General features: G+C 37.4%; 1 protein-coding gene across 2 annotated transcripts in view; it reads left to right on the top strand.

The window, feature by feature from the left end:
* The window catches only part of EXOC2 (exocyst complex component 2), a 206102-nt gene that overhangs the window by 4073 nt on the left and 185913 nt on the right, over positions 1 to 16116 (top strand). The window contains exon 1 of one of the 2 annotated variants that reach the window (XM_036257404.1): positions 1748 to 1766. The exons of the other annotated variant lie outside the window; for it this stretch is intronic. The gene's annotated coding sequence lies outside the window, so the exon portion shown is untranslated. Of the gene's footprint in view, positions 1 to 1747; positions 1767 to 16116 lie in introns of those variants that run through there. 2 annotated transcript variants of the gene reach the window in all.

The raw sequence follows: 16116 nt of genomic DNA, 5'->3' as shown, positions 1-16116 counted from the left end.
AGATTAACCCCTTACGCGATGTGTCCTTGGTGAATATGTTCTCCTATACTGTGGGTTCCCTTTTCATTTTTTTTTTTGATGATTTTGTTTGCTGTAAAGAAGCTTTTTAATTTGCTGTAGCCCCATATGTTTGTTTTTCCTTTGTTTCCCTTGCCCAAGGAGATATATCCGCAGAAATGTTGCTACGAGAGATATTTGAGATTTTACTGCCTATGTCTTCTAGGATTTTTATGGTTTCGTGACTTACATTTAAGTCTTTTATCCATTTTGAGTGTATTCTTGTAAGTTGGTGGTCTGGTTTCATGGAGGGTATATAATTTTAACTTTTATTGTGTTATAATTTTATTGAAAGACAGAACAGGACAAAAAGCTAGGAATATTTGGTTTTAGTTTAATTTTAATGAAAGCCCCCATGTGAATGACATTATAATGAGTATCTGGATAAATCAGAGCCTCAGCTGGAATCAGAATTTCTGTCATATGGTTCAAATAAGGAGATTTTAATAAAGGGTCTACTTGCAGAGGAATGACAGCATGAGGGAACAAACAAGAGATAGTGAGGTCCAAAGAGAAACTTAACAACAACTGGAAGGGACAAAAGGAGAAAGTAGAGCCCATTGAGAGCTGGAGCCATAGAGGAGGAGTATGGTAATGGTCTGAGGTGTTGTTGAGGGTAGGGGAGCTGGACTGATGTGCCCCAGCCTGAAACTGGTTCACTTCTGAAATCCAAAGCTCAGACCTACTGCTCTTTGCTTTTAGTCTTTCTTCTTCTTCTTCTTCTTCTTCTTTTTTTTTTATCCTCACCCGAGGACATTTTTCCATTTTTTGCACAGATAGAGTGGGAGGGAGAGAGATGAAGAGAGAGAGAGAGAGAAACATCGACGTGAAAGGGACACATCGAGTGGCTGCCACCCGCACGACCAACCAGGGCCGGGGACAAACTGCAACCGAGGTACGTGCCCTTAGCGGGAACCGAACCCGGGTCTCTCCGGACCGCAGGCTGATGCTCTAACCGCTGAGCCAAACCGGCCAGGGCTAGTCTTTCTTCTTTCTAAGTCCCACTCAGTTACCTCCATTACACCAGTTCTTTTACCAGATCTTTGGTATGCTGGTATGCTCAGTTGTGTCATCATCCATCTGTATCCTCTGGCTGGCAAATTCTTAGCCTGGACCACCCTAATTCTTTACTTCTTTAATGCTTGAACTGAATTGCTGAGACTAGCAGGGGAAAATCCTAGCATCTGGTTTTGTACCCCTATAAATTAATGTTCACCAATTTCAACTGGCCATCCAAGACTTTTTTAGAGTTTTCCTCATCAGTTCTTAGTTCTGTTTTTTGCAGAATCTGAATAATTTTCCACTCTTTTAAAACCCCCATCCTTTCATATAATCTATACCGTTAGTAGATAATCTTACTATTTACTTCATAACTAGTAGAACTATCAGAGAAGAATCCCGTGCTCTTTTTCCTGAAAAACTTTTCTCTTTCCCCAGTTATACTGGAAGAGATTGTATTTACATTAAGACGATCCTTGAACCTAGGCTTTGTATCCTATCCACTCCTGTCTTTGGAAGCACTTCACTCCCTTCCTGTCAGCCTTTAGACATGCTTGGAGACAGAAAACAATGAAGCAAAACAGGAAAACAACAGTAAGAAACATCCTCCTTTGAATTCACATTCCCGTTAAAATTCTCTGCTCTTTTCCAGATGTTCTTGATGGACTAAACAAAGATAGAAATCAACTTTATTTGATAATATTGTCCAGGTGAGCTGTCTTTTTTTGGGGAAAAACACATTTTTTTCTCCTGAAAAATTATGTTTCCTAAAATATCAAGAAGTAATCTTTTGTTCACCTAGTACGTCTACTAAAGAGGGAGTGGTAGGGACATGGGTGCTATTGGCAGTAGATTCATGAGTGAATAATGCTATGCTTTTACATGAAATTATTCTTCTTTCTTACATTAAGCAGCATATCTTCTTTGAGTGTTTTGTTTTCACTTTTTTTTTTTTTAATCCTACCTGAGGATATTTTTCCATTTATCTGCAGATAGAGTGGGAGGAAGGGAGAGAGAAATGTCGATGTGAGAGATGTGAGAGAAACACATTGACTGGTTGCCTCCCATATGACCCTGACCAGGGCCAGGGATGAACCGCAACCGAGGTTCATGTCCTTGACTGGAATCGAACCCGTGACTCATTGGTTCATGGGCTGATGCTCTAACTGCTGAGCCAAACCGGCCAGGGTTGTTTTCACTTTTTTTTAGGTGTTGGTAGCAAAGGGGGAATGGATCTGCATTGGCCTGGTTTATTTTTGGTGTGTCATCAGTGTGCAGTGGAGTAGATACTGATGTAATTAGCCCTAATTATGAATAACTGGAAAGGAGCAAAAGGAAGACCAATATTATAGTTATTTGCAGCTTTGCCAAGAAGCAGCAGTTTAGATGCATGCCCAGAAAGTCTGGGTGAAATTAGGGAAGGTACTTGCCTGTCAGTTACACCTGGGAACAGTTCATTGGCCAAAGTAGCTGTGGCCACTGCAAGTGTTGGAAGATTTAAGATATTTAATTCCCTAAGCAAGGAGTTCTCTCTCTTCCTCTCTGGTGCTCTTGGGATTCTTGTTGCAGGGGGTGTTCTCTCTTGGTTCCCCTGCATTCGCCCACATGGCCCACAGCCATGTGGACCTCACACAATGGACTGATCGACTAGAACTAGCCTAATGCTTTGCCAGACCCAGCTCCACCATGGAAGGAAACTTTGGACACTGACTTTGCTGCTAGCTCTGCTGAATCTCCAGCTGCAATCTTGCAGGACTGGGTTAAGGGAAAAGGGGCTTTCCAAACCCAAGGATGTAATTCCACGAAAATAAAAATCACTCATCCTCCTGTGCGATTCTCAGAAAATTCTTTTTCTCGTGATATCATATGGACCCCGCGCTCACTAGCAATGGAGAAAGACCATTCAGGCTTTTCTTCGATAACGGAATGAGTTAGAGGACCAGCCATCCTTAGACCTACAGTCGTCCCTCCTTTATCACTGTTAATCCGTTCCAGACCCTTGGGGTTGCACCTGGCATTGAAGGCTTCCTGGGGTGCTCGAATGCATAGGCCTACAGTCCATATGTACGGTAATTTTAATTTTAATTGTAATACAGGCGTGTATAATTGACTCAGACAACTGAGCGCACGCTGTATTATTTTCACTGTCTCGATCAACTTTTAATGAATATATTTCAAAAAACCGTGATAGAGTGAAGCTGCGAAAGTCATAGCGTGAAGTGGCCAGGGACGACTGTATAGCTTTTGGCTACAAAATTTAGTGCCCTCTAGGAAGAGACTTAGTTTGCTGAGGCAGGCGATTTTATGGTTACTGGGAAATAAAGAAGGAGACTTTTAACTGACCGTTCTAATTAAGATGGAATCCAGTGCTTGTTTTAAGAAAGGAATTGGGTAGTTAAGAATTTATGTAACAGATCAGTTATGTGGGAACTTGGAGAGCCAAATTGTCAGGCATTTCCCTGGTATACACTCTCGCTTTCAGTATTCTTTCCTAGTCACCTCACATTCTCTTAATCCCTTACTTCCAAATTTTGTATCCGGGGTGAAGATACCCTCCCCCCCAAATTGACTGCCATTTATGTTATTTTTTTAAAAAATCATTGGATTTTGGATTTTGTTTTCGAATGAATTAAAATCTAAATACTTATATTTTTATTTAAAAGCAGCATATTTAAGTTTTATCTTGTTTATAGGAGTAATGAGGGGAACAGCCAGAAAAGCAAGGATGCTTTATCTTTTATCTGTTCAGTACTTCCTTTCTGCACATGTCCCTTCTGGGACCCAGTGAGTCTTCATGGTACAAATTTGTACCCCATGGATTCCTTCAGATTGGTTCATGGTTATAATTTTGTTAACCATGATTTTGAGATGGAGCAGGAGACAGAGATTATTATAGAAAACTGGATAAAAGAGTTCATGACCCTGTTGCTAAGACTTGTCCCACCCTCTGCTGTTAGATGGTAAAATGTACAGTAGAGCTGATACAACTTAACCTTTACCCTGCTCAAGAATAATAGAGCCGGAGTTTACAGAAAACTGAAGGAAGTAAATTACCATTTCTTAAGACCTTTTCTCCAGTTTTTCTGGAAGATCCCTTTTGGGGCCAGCTCAGCCCAGCCCCAAGAGGTGTCTATCCTTTGTTAGGTTGAACATGACTCATGGGAGATGTGGTAAAGTCAATAGTTTGATTATGGTGCTGGGTGGCTTGAGATACTGGTTGAGTATAATTTTATTGTCAAAACTTTGAAGCTCTGCAACCAGATTTTTCTGGAGTCCTTTGGATCCAAGATGGCTCTGGACTGGGTAAGTCTACCTAGTGCTTCTCAAACATTAATGTGCACACATATGGCCAGAATGTAGATTCTCACTTAGTGGGATTGGATTGGTGTCATAAGGTTCTGCCTTTCAGATTGGCTCCTTCATGATGGAAGTTTGAATAGCATGGGAAGAGAAAGAGTGTGGGAATTTTTTTTTTCCTTTATTGATTTTAGAGAGAGGAAGGGAGAGGGAAAGAGAGATAGAAACATCAATGAGAGAGAACATCGATTGGTTGCCTCCTGCCTGCCCCCCACTGGGGATCAGGCCCACAACCTGGGTATGTGTCCTGACCAGGAATGGAACCGGCGACCTCTTGGTGCATGGGTCGATGCTCAACCACTGAGCCACACCGGCCAGACAGTGTGGGAATTTTTATTTTTATTTATTTTTTTGGTGTTTTGGAGGGGAAACTTATACTTTTCTATGGCTTGATCTAAGAAAATAGTACTTTGACATCAGAGGCTTTCCTTGGTCTATTTGGTGAAGGTTCTCCAAGTCTTCAGTGAATCAGAACTCCTATATTTCCAACTCCTGGCCTTAATCCCCTTAGCTGAACTGAGCTGAGCCTCTGGGGACTTGACAGGGTACGACATTCGTGCACTCGTTTTGTGCCGATTTCTTGTCTGCTATTTAAATAAGCAAAATTTTTCTTAACTGAATAGTACAAAAATTCTAAAGCTATTTTTGTGATTACATTCCCCCCCATAATATTACTGCTGCTAGTTACTTTTATATGTATTTTTAGTCTGAAGTTAAGTAAAAATAATAATTTGCTGTCAGTTACTCTACTAAGAAATATTTTGGAAAAGTAAAGATTCTGCCACAATGAAATATGGGGAAATTATAAAATTAAAACTTTCTGACCTCTTTTGAAGAAACACTTTAAATTTATCCTGTGTGCTTCATTAAAGGAAAAGAGGCAGAAGGGTTAAAACTAATATAACATAAATCTAATAGAAAATGCATTTATTTAAGTAATTATTATAAATTATAAGAAAATGTGGCCTTTTGGCTTTATTTGAATGAAATGCTTTTATAATGGTAATTTTCTCTTTTGACCTTTGATGGATAGGAGGTTAATTGATGTTAAATGGATGCTTTGTTAATCCTTCATCAACTGCTAAATTGGTATGGGGGAGTACAGGTCAAGGCTACACAAGGCCATGACCAGCTTGTTTTCTCAGGGAGGTTTTTTTCCTTTCTCCATACCACACATCATTCTACCCAGCTGTAAGTAGAGGAGCCTCTCCTCTCTCCCCTCCCCCCTTTCCCTTTTCTCACTCTCCTCTGCTCCCCCCACCTCCTTCTCCCCCGCAGCGTCCCCCAGTCCCCAGCCCTCCCTTCTTCTTCCATCTCTGCTGCCGAGTGACAGCTTGTAGATGTTGCGTGCGAGGAGTTCAGCTGGCGCTGTGTGGTCTGAGTGTGTGGTCTCAGCTCAGCCCAGAGGCTGCTAACAGGGTGGATGAGAGAGAGCAAGACTGTTTACTTTAATTTATTTCGGATGCCGGAATTGTGCCCAGAGTTTCTCCCAAGCTTGATTCCATAGCTAGTAGCTTCAATCCCTCACAGCTGTGGCGCAGTCTCAGCTCTGCAGCCGCTCTCTCCCAACAGGCACTTTACTTAGCATCTGCCTGTTTAAATCCCTTTGGGCTCAGAAATGTTAATGACACTGTTGAGTGCTGTGATTATTTTGCTTTCACTATGTCAGATATATGGCCTTGAAGAAGTTTCATTTGAGGTAGAGCTAGAGAAGTAAAGCAGAAAATTTAAGATAAGTGACAAAGTTGATGTATTTTTAGAAGTTGGGGAAGCTATTATACAAAATTTGGGTCACATTAATCCAACTCTGCTTATGTAAAAAAAATCTGGGCGTTACATGACATATTGTCATGTTAACAATTTTAATAAAATTAATCAATTTAAGCTGACAGTTGATTCCTTGACTTTTTTTGAGACTCTACATTGATTTTGGCATACCTGTTTACTATGTTTGTCAGCAGTAATAATTAGCTTATTTCATCATAAAGATTTGACAGCTTGAGACAAATGAAACTTTGTTTTTATGCAATGATGTAAATTTAGAACAATATAGTTTTTCTTAACTCTTTCATTATAAATGGCTTAGCAATATTTTCTTGATTTTGTTTCTCCTTCATTCCTGAACATTCTTGTTGAGATGGTCAAGTATTTTGTAATTTAAGTAAGTATAGGCTCAGAATCAGTTGGGATTTTACATTGTTTTGTTTATTTCCCTGTCTTCTCCACAGTCTTGCTGGAATGGAGTTGCTATTATTGATGTGTTGTTCAGGACTGGAAAGTCTAAGCCATTGACATTTTCTAGAAGGGTTAATGTATGTAGTTTATTGTTGTTATGCTGCTTTTCCCACTACTTTTAACCCTGAGTTTCAGTACAGTCCTGTGCACTCACTGATGGGAATAAAATCTGAGAAATGCGTCATTAGGTAGTTTCGTCTTTGTGCGAACATCACAGAGTGCACTTACACAAGCCTAGATGGTACAGCCTACTACACACCTAGGTGGTATGGTATACCTGTTGCTCCTAGGCTACAAACCTATACAGCATGTTACTATACTGAATATGGTTGACAGTTGTAATAATGGTATTTGTGTTTCTAAAATATCTAAACATAGAAAAGGTACAGTAAAATACAATTATAAAAGATAAATTACAGTACACCTGTTAAGGCACTTATAGGACTGGCAGTTGCTTGTGTGTTAGTGAGTGGGTGGTGAGTGGAGGTCTAGGACATTACTGTTCACAACTGCAGACTTTATAAACACTGTACATTTAGGCTACACTAAATTTATAAAACAACATGAGACTATCAAAGCACAGGAGAAATGATGCAATCAAAAGACATGAATGTATGAACCTGCGGCAGGCATAACGGCATACTCTTTTTCAGCAAACTTATTTTTTAGTAGGTAGAAAGAGTACCCTCTATAATAATGATGAATAGTATAGTAAATACATAAACCAGTAACAGTTGTTATTATCAAGTACTATGTACTACACATAATTGTTACACTTTTATTTTTAAATATGTTATTGATTTTAGAAAGGGAGAGGGAGAGAGAGAAACATAGATGAGAGAGAAATATCAACATCAGTTGGCTGCCTTCTGGACGCCCCCTGCTGAGGATTGAGCCCTTAACCCTGGCATGTGCCCTGATAAGGAATTGAACCCGAAACCTATTGGTTCATGGGTCAGTGCTCAACCACTGAACCACACTGGCTGTACTGTGCCATATTTTTATACAACTGGCAGCACAGTAGGTTTGTTTACACCAGCGTCACCACACACATATCAGTAATGCATTGCTGATGTTACAGCGGTTAATGGAAATTTTCAGCTCCATTATAATCTTATGAGACCACTGTCCTTGTATATACAGTCTGCTATTGACTGAAACATCATTATGCTGCACATGACTATACAGTTGGCCCTCGTTTATCACGGTGAATGAGTTCCAGACTCTACCGTGATAAATGAATTTCCATGAAGTAGGATTTTTTATTTACATACAGTTGTCCCTTGCCACTTTGCACTTCAGTGGTTGAGGCTTCACTCTATTGCAGTTTTTTCAAATACTATACTACATTTGAAAAAGCTGTGATAGAGTGAAGCTGCGACTGTCGAAGGGTGAAGTGGCCGAGGGACGACTGCAAATGAAGTCAGTTTATGTCACTGGTTGTGTAAAAAGCCTTCCTCCACTCCCTCACCCTTGCAGTCCTGGCCACTGTTTTCTTTAGTCTCATTTGCTCTTGAATAAGACTTTAGTAATTTAGTAGTGTCAAATGCTTTTTTATTTTTTATTATTTAAAAATTTTTATTTATTTCCTTTAGAGAGAGAGAAGTGGTGGGTGGAGAAAGAAACATCAATTTGTTGTTCCTCTTATTTTTGCATTCATTGGTGCATTAAACCTGGCAACCTTGGTGTATTGGGACAATGCTCTACCCAACTGACCTACCTGACCAGGGCTCAAATGCTTTTATAAAAAATGTTATCGTTCTGTATTTCCACTTTTGTCCATTTTTTTTCTTTTTGGTTCTGTGTTTGTGGTGATAATTATAATCTAATGCTCAAAATAATTCTGAAGCAAAATTAGTATACTCACAAAATTGTGCAAATATCACCACTAATTCTGGCGCATTTTTATCACTCCAAAAGGAAACTCTGAACCCACTGTCAGTCCTTCCCCATTCCCCCTCTTCTAGCCACCACTAATCTACTCTCTGTCTCTATGGGTTTTTACCTATTTTGAACTTTCCTATAAATGGATTCATACAATCTGTAACTTTTTGTATCAATTATAGCCAATATGTGCCTAGTAGTAGTCATTACCTTACATCTTTTACATTACCCTATGTCTTTTACCTAGCAGGTGAAAAAATATGTATATATAATTGATAAGTTACGGTTATTGTGAAATAATCATTATAAATAGAATTGAATGTATGTTTTAGAAACTCAGAAATATTTTACAGGAGCTGCGAAATGCTCTAGGCTTATATTTGATAGAAATGCCACGGATGTGTATCATCTGTTAGTCACCCAGCTTTTTTGCTTCAGTGGTCTGTCATGCCAGACCCTGTACCCACTATCTTGAGTTTCACCAGTGTCATTGCTGACCTGTTTGAAATTTGATCTGGAACTTTAAAGGGATAAATCCTGATTGAATTGAATTTCTCTATATCTGCCTCCTTTTTTATTGTGCTAAATCTTTTAGGAATGAACAATGAGCAGGAAAAAGAGAAGTATTTTATACTAGCTAATAAAGTGGGAGTAACCCTGCAGAACAGTTGATTTTCTTACAAAGATAAACAGTTTTTGTTAGAGCCACAATACCTTGGCAACATTTAAAAAAATAGTATTTCTCAATGCATCTCTGTTGAACACAAGTCCATCTTTAAATCTAAGAAAAAAAATTACTATCTTTACTTGGACTTTTCATTTTTTAGAACTGAAAAGTTGGAATATTTTAATATATTCTCAGTATTGCTCCTTTTTTTGTGTGTGTGGTGTTTTAAAATTTAAAAACTCAAACTTTAATTAGTTTTGGCTTGGTTTTTATAGAAGTATTTTTCAAATGTATAGTTTATGATGGGTAAAACTCATTTTGATTTAAACATTTAAAATATTTTTTTGGTAAAAAAGGGGACACAGTATTAAAGATCTGACTCTACATATTAGAATTTCTGATTGATGGAAGTGGTAATAGATATAAACTTTTCACCTCTTGCACCTTACAATTAGAGGCCACATTTGAACTCATCTGCTGTCTTTAATAGGCAACCTGTAGAAGAGTTGTTCTGCTCAGGTCTTTGTGGTTAATTTGATTCATCTCTAATTCTTTGCTGTGGCGTGAACAAATAGCCTGCCTTTATATTTAGCACACCTGTAGAGTGTTAAGAGGCGCTGTCAGGTTGATTGAGTAAACTTTTAGGATGTAGTTAGAGGACTCTCAGCTTCTATAATTAATAGTTTTTGGCAATTACTATTGTAGAACAGATTTATTGGTTTAAAAAATAGTGCATGGGCTTATCAAGGAAGAGTTTCTGTCCTTCAGTAGGACAAATCAAGCTGACATCTCTCTCAAAGGCCACATCTCAGTGGTTTCTCATAGCTGGAATTCCATATGGTCTGAGTTTTGCTGCTGTTGTTTAAGAGCCAAAAGGGGAGAGTTGCCAATGAACCCATGTGTTCCTGGATCTCTTCAGCCCGGCTACCATTTTACCAAATACTCTGCTTTGCTCTGACACTGGGTTAGGTGCTAGGAGTACAGGAAAGAATATAATACAGACAAGACCATTGAGGACAATTCTTTATCAGGAACCTTGATACAGTAATTCATTTTTCTCTTTTTTTAAAATATAGAGGATATTACTGGTTATAATTCTTTTTTCTAAGATAATTCATTCGCAGGACAAATGAGCAAGTCCACAGCTGCGGAGAGGAAACACTATGTAGTCAGTGTGTCTAAGGAAGCTGTGTTCTGCCTTGGATCCCCATCCATAAGGGCTGCTCCATACATGCTTTGGAATTGGCCTTTTTGTGCAGTCCAAATCCAGACTGTCTCTCTAAGAAATTTATATACATGCTCACTCTCACAGGGAAAGCAATATAAAAATGTATGTAAAAACATGATTTCCCTGACCCCTCTACCCTCTCCGTCTCATTCTCTCAATAATGTTAACCTCTGGTGTTTATCCTTCTCAGCCTTTCTCCATATTCATACAAGCATAAATATTTGTACAAAGGTAGCTTTTGTTTTTTCTTTCTCTCTCTTTTCCTTCCTTCCTCCCTCCCTCCCTTTCTTCCTTCCATAGGAGCATTGGTTAGATCCTTATTTTAATACTTCAACTGTAACATGAGTTTTTGAGACAATATAGAAAAATTGAACTTGGGCTGGGTATAAAGTCCATTGTAGAGATACAAGCTAAAATATTTATGGATGAAATTAATGCCTGGGATTTCCTTTAAAATATCCCCTCAAAAACAACATAAAAATTTTTTGAGGAGGAGAGGTAATTGAAACAAGAGAAAAAATGTTGAAGCTGGATAATGGGAAAATGGAGATTCCTTATGCTAATCTCCCTTCTTTTATGTATATTAAAGTTTTCCATAATAAAAAGTGAAAATAAATCACATGGAGAATTAGGATAGCATAGAACTAAAGCCTGGTTTTGAATCCCAACTCTAGCTGTGATTTTGGATAAGCTGTTTAATTTCTGATAATCTTACCACTATTAATAAAACCATTTAGCATTTTAGAATACTTACCTCCAGGCACCTTTTCTGTACATTTAAAAATAACAAAATTATATAATATATTTATACATATATAATTATATTATCTATAAATTAAAAAAATACACTTTTTTTATTTGCACAAGCTGAAAATGCTCATACACATTACTAATCCAAATGCTTGGATTTTCATTGCATCTGTCACATAAAACAAGTCAGATTCTTGCCAGATTTGGGGCCTTTTTTAGGCCTTGAATGTATTTTTAAGGAAGCTGATACTTTCTGAGCAATAGGCAGCTGAGGTGGTAGGCCTGGATTCCCTGCATCTAGACCTGCAGACTGTCCTTGTTCCCAGGGGGCAAGAGTGATGAGGTGCTAGCCTGGCATCCCTGCTGGAGGATGGTAGCCACCAAGCATCGGTCAGAACCATACGCCTCCAGGTTTTGGACAAAGGGTCACCTTTTTATTAGAAGCTATGGGTGCTTGGGTGATGTCAGTTGGGCAGATGTTCCCTTTCCTCACAATAGGCTTTTGTCTGGGAAAGGTCACCTGATAGGCAGGCTAAAAATTTTCCAAACATCTGGTCAGAAGATTGTCCCATGGAAGATTCTTATAATATGTATTTCTGTATAGAATGATTTTACTATGTATAGAAAAAGTTTCTGGAAGTATTTTAAAATTCTAAATGATTAGCTAAATATATATTATATGTGCTACACACACACACACACACACACACACTTTTTTACAATTTTTTTACAGACATTCTTTGGCGATATTGTGGGTTTGGTTCCAGACCACTGCAATAAAACGCACCACAGAAATATTTTGGTTTACCAGTGCATGTAAAAATTACATTTATACTGTATCGTAGTCTCAAGTGTTTAGTGACATTACATCTAAAAAGCAGTATACATACTTCAGTTAAAAATGCTTTATTGCTAAAAATACAAGCCATCATTTGAGCCTTCAGCAAATTATAATCTTTTTGCTGGTGGAGGGTCTTTAAAAAATTTTTTTTTCAATTACAGTTGACATATAATATTATATTAGTTTCAGGTATACAACATAGTAATTAGACATTTATATTAAACGTTATGAAGTGATAACTGTGATCATCTATGTCAAACCATACATAGTTATTATAATATTACTATAATCTCTGTGCTGTACTTTACATCTCCATGACTTTATAACCTGCAGTTTGTACTTCTTAATCCTTTGACCTTCTTTACCCATCACCTTGACTGCCCTCCTATCTGGCAACCATCAATTTGTTCTATCTAAGGAGTTCATTTCTGTTGTGTTTGTATGTTTTTTTGGTTTTTAGATTCCACATGTAAGTGAAATAATACGCTGTTTGTCTTTGTCTGACTTATTTCATTTAGATTAATATTACCCTATAAAGTTTGATCCCCGTTTCCAGGGATCTCTCAATGCCTTGGCCAACGTTAGCTGCATGTTAAGTTTTAGGAAAGTGGCACACACTCTAATACTCTTTAGATCCATTCATCTCACAAATGGCAAGATTTCACTCTTTTATATTACTGAGAAATTTTCCACTGAATATATGTACCACATCTCCTTTATTCATTCATCTATCAGTGGACACCTAGGTTGCTTCCACATCTTGGATATTGTAAATAATGCTGCAGTGAACATAGGGATGCATATCTGTTTTCATATTAGTGTTTTGGATTTCTTCAGATAAATACCCAGAAGTGGAATTGCTGGGTCACCTGATAGTTCTATTTTTAATTTTTTGAGGAACTTCATACTGCTTTCCATAGTGGCTGCACCCATTTACAGTGCTGCCAGCAGTGTACGAGGATTTCCTTTTCTCCACATCCTCACCAACACTTGTTTGTTGATTTATTGATGATGGCCATTCTGACAGGTGTGAGTTGGTATCACACTGTCATTTGAATTTGCATTCCTTGATAATTAGTGATGTTGAGTATCTTTTTATGGGTCTGTTGGAAATCTGTATGTTCTCTTTAGAGAAATGTCTATTTTTTTAAAAAAAATGTTTTTATTAATTTTTTAGAGAGAGAGGAAGGGAGAGAGAGAGACACATTAGTGTGTGAGAGAAACATCGATCAGCTGCCTCCTGCATGCCCCCTGTTGGGGATCGAGCCTGAAACCCGGGATTGTTCCCTGACTGGAAATTGAAGCGGGACCTCTCAGTACTTGGGACACTGCTCCATCCCCTGAGCCACACCCACTGGGTGAGAAATGTCATTTTTAAGTCAGATTGTTGTTTTGATGTTGAGCTATATGAGTTTTTTATATATTTTGGATATTAATCTCTTAATGGATATATCAGAGGAAGTATGTTCTCCATTCAGTATGTTGGGTTTTTGTTTTGTTGATGGTTTCCTTTGCAGTGAAAAAATTCTTTAGTCTCATGTAGTTCCAGTTGTTTATTTTTGTTTTTGTTGTCTTTGCCCTAGGGAACATATCCTGGAAAACAATGCTAAGGCTGATGTCAAAGAGTTTATTACCTATGTTTTTTTGTAGGAGTTTTATGATTTTAAATCTTACATTTATAGGTCTATAATTTATTTTTAGTTTATTTTTGTATATGGTGTAAGAAAGTGGTCTAATTTTATTTTTTTTCATGTATATGTCCAGTTTTTCCTACACCATGTATGGAAGAGATTGTCTTTACCCAATTGTAGGTTCTTGCCTCATTTGTTATAGATTAATTGACCATATAGGCATGGGTTTATTTCTGGGCTCCCTATTCTGTTCAAAGGATCTGTGTATCTATTTTTGTGCCAGTACCATGCTGTTTTGATTACTGTGGCCTTACAATATAGTTTGATGTCAGGTAGTGTGATACCTCCAACTTGTTCAAGATTGCTTTGGCTATTCAGGGTCTTCTGTGGTTCTGTATAAATTATAGGATTTGTTCTAGTTCTGTGAAAATGCCATTAGAATTTTGATAGGGACTGTATTCAATCTGTAGATTGCTTTGGGTACTGTGGACATTTGGAGATATTAATTCTTCCTATTCATAAGCATGGTATATTCTTCTATTTACTTGTGTATTAAAAAAAATTTTTTTTTCTTTATTGGTTTTAAAGAGAGAGGAAAGGAGAGGGAGAGATAGAAACATCGATGAGAGAGAACATCGATTGGCCGCCTCCTGCATGCTCCCCACTGGAGATTTGACCCACAACCTGCCCTGACCAGGAATTGAACTGGTAGCCTCATGGTGCATGGGTCAACGCTCAACCACTGAGCCACACTGGCTGGGCTACTTGTGTATTTTTTAATGTCCGTCTTCAATGTCTTATAGTTTTCCAAATACAGGTCTTTTGCTACCTTGGTTAAATTTATTCCTAGGTATTTTATTTTTTTGTATGAAATTGTATATGGGATTGTTTTCTTAATTGCTAAAATTTATAGTTCATAATTGGTGTATAAAAATGACACTCATTTCTGAATATTAATTTTGTATTCTGCTAATTTACTGAATTTACTTACTAGTCCTAATAGTTTTTTTTAGATGTGTTTTTATTGATTTTAGAGAGGAAGGAAGAGGGAGGGAGGGAAGGAGGGAGAAGAGATAGAGAGAGAGAGAGAGAGAGAGAGAGAGAGAGAGATCAATGAGAAACGTTGATTGGCTGCCTTTTGCACGCCCCCTACTGGGGATTCAGCCTGCAACACAACCCGGGCATGTGCCCTGACCAGAATAGAACCAGTGACCTCTTGGTGTATTGGATGATGCTCAACTAACTGAGCCATACTGGTCAGGGCAGTTTTAATAGTTTTTGACAGAATCTTTAGGGTTTTTCCTGTATAGTAACATGTAATCTACAATAATACAGTTTTACTTTTTTTTTTTCCTCTCTAATTTGGATGCCTTTTATTTCTTGTTCTTGTTTGTTTGCTGTGGCTAGTACCTACAACACTATGTTGAATAAAAGTGAAAATGGACATCCTTGTTTTGTTCCTGCTCATAAAGAAAAAGGTTGCAGCTTTTCACCATTGAGTATAATGTTAGCTGTGCATTTGTCATATGACCTTTTTTATGCTGAACTATATAAAGTTTTTATCATAAATAGATGTTGGATTTTGTAAAATGCTTTCTTTGCATCTTTACATGTGATCATATCATTTTTATCCTTCATTTTTTATGTGGTGTATTGTGTTAATTGATTTGTGGAATAAATCCCATTTGATCATGGTATATGATTTTTTTAATGTATCACTGAATTTGGTTTGCTAATATTTTGTTGAGGATTTTTGCATCTGTGTTCATCAGGGGTGTTATCTTATAATTTTTTTTTTTTTTTGTAGTGTCTTTAGTTTTAGTATCAGGATAATACTGGTCTCCCAAAATGAGTGTGGGATCTTTCTTTTCTCTTCAATTATTTGGAGTATTTTGAGAAGGATAGGTATTAATTCTTATTTGAATGTTTAGTAAAATTCACCTGTGCAGTCATCTGGTCTAGGACTTTTGTTTGTTGGGAGCTTTTTTAAAATTACTGATTCCATTTCATTAGTAGTTATCAGTCTGTTCACATTTTTTTGTTTCTTCTTGATCAGTCTTGGAAGATTGTATGTTTATAGGAATTTATTCATTTCTTCCAGGTTGTCCAGTTTGTTGGCATGTAACTGTCTATAGTATTTTCTTCTAATTCTTTGTATTTCTGTGGTGTCAGTTGTTACTCCTCTTTCATTTATGATTTTATTGATTTTGGTTCTCATCTTTATGATGATCTGGCTAAAGATTTATCAATTTTATTTATGTTTTTAAAGAACCATCTCTTGGTTTTATTGTTCTTTTGTGTTAGTCTCTATTTTATTTATTTCTGCTCTGATTTTTATTCCATCCTTCCTTCCACTCTCTTTGAACTTTGTTCTTTTTCTAGTTCCTTTAGGTGTGAGGCTAGATTGTTTAGTTGAGTTTTTTTGTTTGTTTGTTTGTTGAGGAAGGTCTGTATTGCTATAAATTTC

This window comes from Molossus molossus, unplaced genomic scaffold (genome assembly GCF_014108415.1).
Source record: "Molossus molossus isolate mMolMol1 unplaced genomic scaffold, mMolMol1.p scaffold_m16_p_12, whole genome shotgun sequence".
Lineage (NCBI taxonomy): Eukaryota > Metazoa > Chordata > Mammalia > Chiroptera > Molossidae > Molossus > Molossus molossus.
Note: the sequence above shows the minus strand (reverse complement) of the source record. Positions and strands in the feature narration are given on the sequence as shown.